The sequence below is a fragment of the Dunckerocampus dactyliophorus genome, chromosome 2 (assembly GCF_027744805.1).
Source record: "Dunckerocampus dactyliophorus isolate RoL2022-P2 chromosome 2, RoL_Ddac_1.1, whole genome shotgun sequence".
NCBI classification, from domain to species: Eukaryota; Metazoa; Chordata; class Actinopteri; order Syngnathiformes; family Syngnathidae; genus Dunckerocampus; species Dunckerocampus dactyliophorus.
This window is the reverse complement of record NC_072820.1, coordinates 3,669,023-3,678,829: the sequence shown is the minus strand read 5'-3', so window position 1 is coordinate 3,678,829 and position 9,807 is coordinate 3,669,023.

Here is a 9,807-nt window from a genome sequence, read left to right as displayed (position 1 = left end):
CCTTCAAGGTTTGGAATTTGCAGGAGAGCACCAAACATGGGACTAGAATTGCAACTTTTTAAAATGTTAGAATGCACCTTTTTTCTCTTCATATTTTGACTTTACGCTCTTAAAATTACAGCTGTTTTTCCCTTTCTGATGGGTTTTTTTTTTAATTTTCAAACGATTTCAACTTTCTTCTTATAAATTTTCCTTTTGTAATATGACATTATTCCCATAATATTATGACCTTTTAACCATAATATGACTTTTCCCCAACCTAATTTTCCAAAAATGTGAATTTTTTTTGGTGTGTTTCTCATAAATCTTCCAAAAATAACATCTTTTTTCTTTTAGTATTTCAATTTTATGCTGCTAAGATTTTTCCTCACAATGTTATTCTGACTTTTTCTTGTTAGATAAATTCTTTCTCCTGAAGTTTGGATTTCATTCTTGTAATATCACTGCTCATTTTTCAATTCTTGCTGTTTAAAAAAAAAATGTCTTGTTTAATTTCTATTTTTAGAGTGTGCTGTGGGCCAAATAAAAAGCACTTTGGACACCCCTGCCATAGAGATATGGCATGGCTCCTATTAGTGACTGGCTCCAAATCAGCCCTTCCAGTAGCTCCAAAATGGCATTGCTGGATAGACGATATGTCTCTACTCATTTTATTTCTCACCCTACAAATATGTTGACGAGCACACGGAAGATTCTCTGTCTCTGCATCGTTTGCCATTCGCACACAATGACCGCGGCCGTGCCAGTTTGCACCTGCCTTCCAAACATGCTAAAAATAGACTCAAAACCACCGACCGCAAACAGGTTTCAGGGTTGCTAAATCACATCACATTGCAGGTGCAAAATGATTACATTTGCATCTCCTTGTCTCAATAGTGTGTGTGTGTTCTGATCATCTGTATATCTTCTGCATGTTCATGGACGCAAACACGCAGTGCCAGTGCTATTGTGCTCACGTGAGAGAAACGAACAGTGCATCAGCTTTGCACACGTTATCAAGGTTGCACGTCTTTTTTTTTTTCTTACCGGTACACACAAACCTTTAGTAGATCTGCCCCTTTTTATGGGAGTGCGTACATAACGAAACGTTGCAATGCGAGGACCGCCTTCTAACAGATTCGAGACTCCTGGCTAGCCCTGCACTCTGCAGCTGTACAACAAGGAGCTGGAGGTCGAGTTTGGATCTTTGAATGACTGGGTGAACACGTACGAGCTGTTCCGAGGGAAGGCCTCAGCAGGAGATGCAGGCAATCTTCCCGTCTTTGCTCTTGGTGCCATGACTGTGACATGGTGTGAGGGGACGACCTGATAGGAGAGACACCGGTTGACTTGGAGAACCGCTTCTACAGCCGACATCGGGCCACCTGCGGACGACTCCCCACTGAGTAGAGCCAGTGAGTTCCAGTCGGAAGTTACAACGTGTATGGCATTCCATCTTCACCTGCTGCTTGTGTCCACCTGTGATGGTTACAACGCCTGGAGAGACTGCCTGAAGCCCTCAGAGCTCCGGATCACACTGTGCAGAGAAAGCGGTCTGGACGGCCCTCATTTCGGACCGGGCAAGATGCTCTTCATGCATGAAGGTACGCAGCACCAAACCTCGTATGTTATCCCAGATGAGGAACCTGTGGAGTCCTATGAGTACTTGTCCTTGAAGATCCTACATCGTTGGAGAGAGGTTCCGGCTGTGGATTGCAAGCTGGTGCCGGAGCACATCGAGGCCAGAACGTTGTTTAACGAGGCTCGGCCTTTGATGGACCAGGTGGGACTGAATATCACAGAGGAACCTGAATATTTTTAAGAAGGTTGATACTGTGTATGGAAGCGTGTAGGTTCTTGTCCTTAACTCATGTTTGTGTATGCAAAGGCAGGTGCAGATGTGGGTTGACATGGTCCCCGTGGATCTGCCTCATCCCCGACTTGGGGTGGATATTTCACCTCGTAAGCCCAAAGGGTGAGGCCGGCACCTGGAGGCCCCACATCATGCAAGCTGATACAGACTGTATGTGACTGCGTGCAGGTACAAGCTATGCGTCGTCATCTGGACACAGAGGACGTCATTCTGGAGGACAGCAACTTCCTGAGTCTGGCAGTGTGGTAAAATGCTCATATGCTGTAGATGAAATGCTCATCTACTGTACTGATCAGAAACATATTGATCCAAAATGTTGAAATAAAGCGCGTTTGAATCTAGTACACAGTCACAGTATTTAGCCTCCGTTTAGTTAGCAGGCTGATCGCCAAACTACACTATTATTAGGAGAAGGATAATAAAAGACATTGTCATACAGTGCAGGGAACGCTATTAACTTGGACGACACGTAATGTGCAGAATCAAAACAATTTATTTCGGTAGAAATGTCTCGCGATAGCAATCTTTAACAATCAAAGCATGATCGCGATCCACGTTTCCTCAGCTCCGCCCCCTCCGCAGCCGTGCGCGTTCCCGCGGAAGGGGACACACTTTCTATCAGGTTGAGAATCACTGGCCGGAAAGACCCGGCGAGAATCCGGCCTCAAGGCCTCGCATGCAACACCAGCAGATGGTGCTGTAGGTCCACGTGGGCTGCAGAAGAAACGGTTCGACTCCCTCACAGGAGAGGTTGTTATTGTTGGCAGCAACGCAAGGAAGGTGATTGCCAAAAGATCTTTGGCAAACGGCCACTGCCAGATGAATTACTGAGAATGGAGGCTCCCGAGCACTTTGTGAAAAGAAGCACGAGGGAATAATCCATCAAATGATGTATTTGGGTATTCCTACTAGAGATGGCATCGTTGTCAACTTCATTCAGATGGAGTCTGAGCCTGACAGCAATCCAATTATTCTCTATTTGTTGTCCAAAGCTAATAGACGCCACCAAAATAGCCTTGAATCAGCTTTTTGAGTAATGTTCTATCAACAAGTTGGGCAAAAGTCATGTGGCTAAAGTGAAAATTAGAAAAAGGTAAAATGAAAATCCCTTCAGTAAACAGAAAAGGTCAGTGCTGACGCACGCTGGGAACCGGCTGGCCTCCCTCAAGACCATCTTGTTAAGTGACTTGGTTCTATTTGTAGAATTTCTACCTGTTTACTGACCTCTCCCCCCCCAAACCAGGCAGCCGCACAAACACACATGAGGTTTTGGACTACCTCTGGTGTCATCAAACAGGATGAATGACAACCGCTAACCCACAAAGCACAATATTGGAGCAAAACTGGAGCACTGAATGTTTCACATGTTCAATTTGTAACGTGGCGATTGCAATGTGTCCAGCGTGGCCCCCACCGCTCCCCCAAAGTCAGCTGGGATAGACTCCAGCTCGCTCGTGACCCATAAACATGACAACAGAAAATGAATGAATGAATATAAAGTGTATTAATATGAGAACTGTACGTTAAGCGACAGAGCGGCACCGGGCAGCTTGTCCAGGATTCTGCTAGCTATTTTTAGCAAATGTGGAAAATTTTCATGTAATTCTGGAAGGACGGCGGCAATGGGAGCAATGAGGGAAAGGAGAGCGAGTCTGCACGATGCACTGACCCTCTGCCACACTGCTGGCATCTACACCCTGCATGTGGTTCAGGGGAAACCTGCCAAGTCCTTGACCTGGCGTTTGAATCAGCATGTGGGGGCGAGTGTTTTTACAACATGGGAAGTATAGCGCATTGCATAAGCCAAATGACTACATAAGATGCTGCTCTCAAAAGGCTTTTGAGCTATGAAAAGGAATATGCATCCATACGGGTAAGAGTGTTCAGCAGATGAGAAAGTACATTGGTCATTTGTTGAGACCACAAATAATCAGCCTTCTAAGGACTGAATTCAGAATCATGTGGACTTTCAGCGGTATAGCGCTTTCTACCTTCACGAATACTCAAAGCACTTTGATACTGCTGATGATGCAGGATCAGGAGCAACTAGGGGTTCAATATCTTGCCCAACAGGAGGACGGAGGCTCGAACCAGCGACTTGTAGGTTGGGAGACAACCACGCTGCCCCCGCCAAAGCAATTAGATCATATTTTCCTAGTAATATGCAGAACACATTCAAGCAGAAAGACAGGCGGTTATCTTGTGAAGTGAAATGAAACAGACTGTGCATCGGTCTGTTGTGCTGAAGAGGGAGCTGAGCCCAAAGGCAAAGCTCTCGGTGTACCGGCCCATCTACGTTCCTACCCTCACCTGTGGCCGTGATCTGTGAGGAGTGACCGAAAGGACAAGGTGGCGGGTGCAAGCGGCCGAGATGACTTCTCTCCGTAGGGTGGCTGGGCTCTCCCTTAGAGATAAGGTTAGAAGCACTGTCATCCGGGAGAAACGAGTAGAGCTGCTGCTCCTCCTCATTCAGATGAGGGGGCTCGGGCATCTGGATGCCTCCCGGACGCCTCCCTGGGGAGGAGTTCAGGGCACTATGTCTCTCAACTGGCCTGGGATCCACCAAGAGGAGCTGGACGAAGTAGCCGGGGTGCTCCAGGTGGTGAAGATGGCTTCACAGAAGGCATCCACGGTCTGGAACTGATGTCCATTTTTGTAAATCCATCACCAAATGTTCTCCATTGGATTTAGATACGGAAAACACACAGGATGGTCCAAAAGAGTGATCTTATTCCTCTGGAAGAAGTTCTTTGTGAAGTGCAGCATTGTCCCGTTTTCTCTTGGAGATAAAGTATCTATCAAATCAAAAAGCCAATCATTACCACACAGACGAGGGCCTTCAGTCAAGAGGGATGCCCCCTGCAACATCTCCACATAGCCAGTTGCCATTTGACACCCCTGCACAACCTGAAGCTCCATTGTTCAATTGAATGTTGTGGTCTTGAAGGAGACGAGGCCTTTGAAGAGGTTTTTTTGTCTTAAAAGCCTTCTCTGGCAGATGGCGTCTGAAGGTTATTGGACTGCACTCAGCACCAGTAACAACCTTCATTTGGGCCATGGATCACCCTGTCTCTGCGGGACAGCCAATGGGATCCTCCGGCTCATATTTTTGGGTCTACCACTTGACTTTTTTTGTTCCATGAGAAGTTTGAAATGAGCGTCTTACTGCATCCAACCTCAGCAGCAATGGCGCGCCGCGAGAGGCCCTGCTTACGCAGCGCAACGACCCCACCGCATTCAATGGGAGGAAGATATCAAGAGATCATGACAGTGTGAATACCGGACACTAAATCACATCCAACCCACATTTTCACCAACACTTTGCCGCCTGTAAAAGAAGCTGAAGAACAGCCTATTTCACTTTAATAAATGACTTTTTTATTACTTCTTTTTGCATTCTGAAGCTCCAACAGTCCAACAGTGCAAAATGTACATTCCTGCAGTTTTTCAACTGGTCTTAACATTTTGATGAGGAGTGTATGTTTGTAGGGGGGGGAAATATTGAATTGAAATTGCATTTAAATGACAATTCATACATTTTATGGCAATCGCACAGACAAACTGACTTTTAACCGGTCCTTAAATGTTCAACAAGTCACTATGAGAATATGTAAAACATACATGCGTACTATTACAGTATCTCAAATGTACCTTGGATAATGAAAGTGACATTTCATGACTTGGACTCATTTGCTTTGCACCGTAAGAAAGTCAAGTGAACCTGTTATATATATAACACATTTCATCTGACAGAAAACCCAGCGGTGGGAGATGATTAGCATGTTTCGCAAACCAAAACACAGCTGCTAACTATGTAAAAAAAAAAAAAAAAACATTGTCCAAATCTGAGTGGTGGAGGCCTGAAGAGAGGAAGTTCAACCACATGCTCCACATACGATACTTGTCCGCAGATACCACATGCGTGGTGTGTGTCCACACAGGAGTCACCCGCCTAAAGAGGCAGTTAGAAAGCGTGAGAATGGCGGTACCGGTCATATTTAGAAAAGCGCCTTACATGCCAGACACATGCAGAACTACACTTTCAACCTCCGAGGTGCACACACACACGCATGCCCTCTTGGTGTGTGTCGGTCGTGTCCAGCTGTGCTCAGATTTCAAACATATCTCAAAACCCCCCCCCGATAATTGCTATGTTGCTTCGACACACACAATCAAAAAGGTTTTATAGCTAAAACTGGCAACGCAGGAGTGTGTTAGACCTGCGCAAAATACCAGCTTGGACTGTTTATTCAAATGCTATGAAAAGACCCCTCAGATTTAAATGCATTGAAATCTTGTGGGCTTGAGAGCTCACGGCCTGTAACTAGCAACATTTAAAGGCTCACGGGATGTCAGGTAATGCCGTGAGTATAGAATATAGTTACGTTGGGTTTGAGGTCAAGGATTTGGAAGGCCCTGGCGCAGATTTACTGACGCATTCGACGTATGCGGTGGTTTGCTTAGTAGTGTGGCTCGCAAACTCATTTGGGGCCCTTTTCAAAGATGTCAGGTTATGTTGTGCTACGTTCAAACAAATCAAGGTCAGGGGGCTGAGTCCTGCCGAGAGGCCCAGAATTCCAAGAAGGGCACTTGGCTCGCCTAAAGTACCGTCATAGAAAGGAGCTCATAGAAAAGCCTTGGAAGCGCCGTGTATTGTGTTACATATTGTCAGTTGTCATTATTTGTTTACTTTATTGACTTTTTTGTTGCAATTTCTATCTAAGCTTTTCTCACAACAGTGACATCAGTTCTCCAATAATTACTACAATCTATTTTCTATTAGTGACAGTGGAACCTTGTTTCTGTCGTGGCACGCATCTTGTCGTATTATTAATACACTGCGTTTGTAACATACGTCCCTGTTAGCATGCTCTCCAAATGGAAACCGCCATTGGAAGCCATTGTTGCCCAGCTCTGTCGCCCGACTATGACATCATGACATCATCCGTGGTTTACTCTGTCACTGTTAGCTCTAACACCACAAGTCTCTGGTAAAAGTCATGTTAACTGTTCATTTATCCCTTTCATTTGTCAGGTATATGTTTTTAGAATGCATTTTGAACTATAATTGCTGCCTATTAACATTTTTGGGTGTCCGTAATGAATTCATTGGATTTGCATCATTACTTATGGGAAAATATGATTGGGTTAGCATACATTAGGGGTTTGTTGGACTTTCTGGATTGCATTAATGATATATACTCATTGTCAGTGGGTACTACTCATACAGTATTTGGTGGAAAACATGTAAAACACTCATATTATTACTTGGGGTACTATTCCATCTACTCCATTCCATTTTCTTCCACTTATCTGGGTGGTGGGGGCAGCAGTCTCAGTAAAGAAGGCAAGACTTGCCGGCCCATGGCCAGTTCTCCCAGTTCCACCAGGAGGACACCAAGGCGTTCCCAGGCCATCTGTGAGACACAATCCCTCCAGTGTGTCCTAGGTCTGCCCTGGGACCTTGGACCTTGGACATGCCCTGAACACCTCACCAGGAGGCATCCAGACTAGATGCCCGAGCCACCTCAACTGCTTCCTCTCCATGTGAAGGAGCAGCGGCTCTACTCTGGGCCGCTCCCGGGTGGCCGAGCTCATCACCCACCATGGTCTCTGAGTTGGAGGCGCTGAGTCTCATCCCAGAAGCTTCACACTCAGCTTGGAACCGCCCCAGTAAACGCTGAAGGTCACAGCCTGATGAGGCCATCAGGACCACATCGTCTGCGAATCGCAGAGACGAGATCCTCAGGCCCCCAAACTGGACCCCCTTGCGCCTAGAAATTCTGTTCATAGAAGAGATGAACAGAATCGGTGACAAAGGGCAGCCTTGGCGGAGGTCAATGTTCACCGGGAACAGGCTTGACTTGCTGACAATGCGAACCGGGCTGCTGCTCCGGTCGTACAAGGACTGAATGGCACGTAGCAGCACGCCACCAACCCCGTACCTCCGGAGAACCCCACACAGGACACCGTGAGGCCTTTTCCAAGTCTACAAAGCACATGTAGACCGTTTTGGCAAACTCCCATGTACCTTCCAGTACCCTTGCAGGGGTGTAGAGCTGGTCCAGTGTTCCGCGACCGGGACGAAAACCACATCTCTAGCTGAGATTCAACTAACGGTCATACTCTTCTCTCCAGCACTCTGGAATAGACTTTCCCAGGAAGGCTTACTAATACTAATATTATTATTACTTATTATGATGTTGACATAGGAGAAGCGGTATAGAAAATGGATGGATGGATGGATGATGTTGACATACATGGTTGACCGAACTTTGTTGACAAAGTTTGAGACCCAAAAGGGTCATTTCTATGGGTCCGTTTATGTCAACGTGTTGGAGTATTCTATATTCCTCATTATCGCTCACATGTTTGTGGTTATGTCAAAATCAGTAAGAACAAACAAAGGGTGGCACGGGCAACAGGAAAGGAACTGTCACTTAACTTCAGCATAGGACCAGAAGTCCTTTCTTCTTCTTCTTCTTCTGTTCTTGTCATCTTTCACAATCAGCCTTACTGGCCAAGTACGCTTACACAAAAAAGGAATTTGACTTTGGTTAAATGAGCCGTCACAGTACGTTCACACAGACACTTAAGAAATGAATCAATCATGAAAAAGTAAGCTTGAGGTGTGCAAAAGGGGTAATAATATAATGACACTGCAATTCCAGTAAGTGGGTGTGTGATGAATAAACCGGGACTTTGTTCCAAGCTGTGTATGACTTAAAGATGACAGAATTCTTAAGAAATGGTACTGTATACTGTTTTTGTTATTTCTGTTCCTCAGTGTCAAACCTGTTTTTCAGTCAGTGGGGGGGGGGATTGTCTGACCAAACCAGCTGACTGTGCATTTGATGGACTCCTCAAACACACACTGAAATCTTAGCCCATCCACTGTAGCCAATTCCCTCTAAACACCTGGAGATGTTTGCGTTTGACTGGCATGATGGCTGCCTGACTGTTTTGTGACTGACAGGCTGGCTAAGTGACCACAGCGGTTCACAGGAGACTCGTGCCAGCGGCCACCTCTGCAGCACGCTCGTGTGAATTCTGACATGCAATGTTTGCCTTTCTTCTCCTGGAAAGTCTTTTTTAGTCTCTGGTTTGTTTATGTGATACGCAGGAAAAGAGGTCATTTCCTTCTCAAGCTATTTACATATTTAAACTGGACTTTTTCTGTGGTTAATATTATACCAAGAAGTTCCCTGGTGAAATGTGGGATGTGATTTCAGTCAAAGATTATTGCTAAAAAGAGATTATTCGCTCTCATTTACATTTTTTTTTACTGTGGTTGCATGCTTACGACGCACTCCCAGAAATGATTAATACTGCACGCAAAAAATACAACTAATGACGTTACTTTTGTTCTTTTTACTCGAGTTAACTTTGTCCCTTCATTGTGTCTCCCAAGTGTCCATCCATCCATGTTTTATGCCGCTTATCCTCAGTAGGGTATGCTGGAGCCTATCCCAGCTGACTTCGGGCGAGAGGCGGGTACACCCTGGACTGGTCGCCAGCCAATGGCAGGGCACATACAGACAAACAACCATTCACACTCACATTCATGCCGATGGACAATTTAGAGTCGCCAATTAACCTCACCTGCATGTTTTTGGAATGTGGGAGGGAGAACATGCAAACTCCACACAGAGATGCCCAGTGGAGATTTGAACCCAAGTCTTCCCGATCTCCTGACTGTGCGGCCAACATGCTAACCACCGTGCGGCCCATCTCCCAAGTCATCAAAGAAAAGGAAAGTGAAAAGAAAAAGTGTCTGCGTCAACATTGGCTGCATGTCCACTCCCTCATTACTGACACTTCCTGTCTCAGCCTGTCTCTCCCTCCCTTGCAACGCCCCATACGGTGTGCAAGACAAACACAGGGATGAAAGTAAGGTGTTTTTCTGTCTTTTTGATGACTGTTGCACATTCATGATTCAGTATTCACGGCCCCAC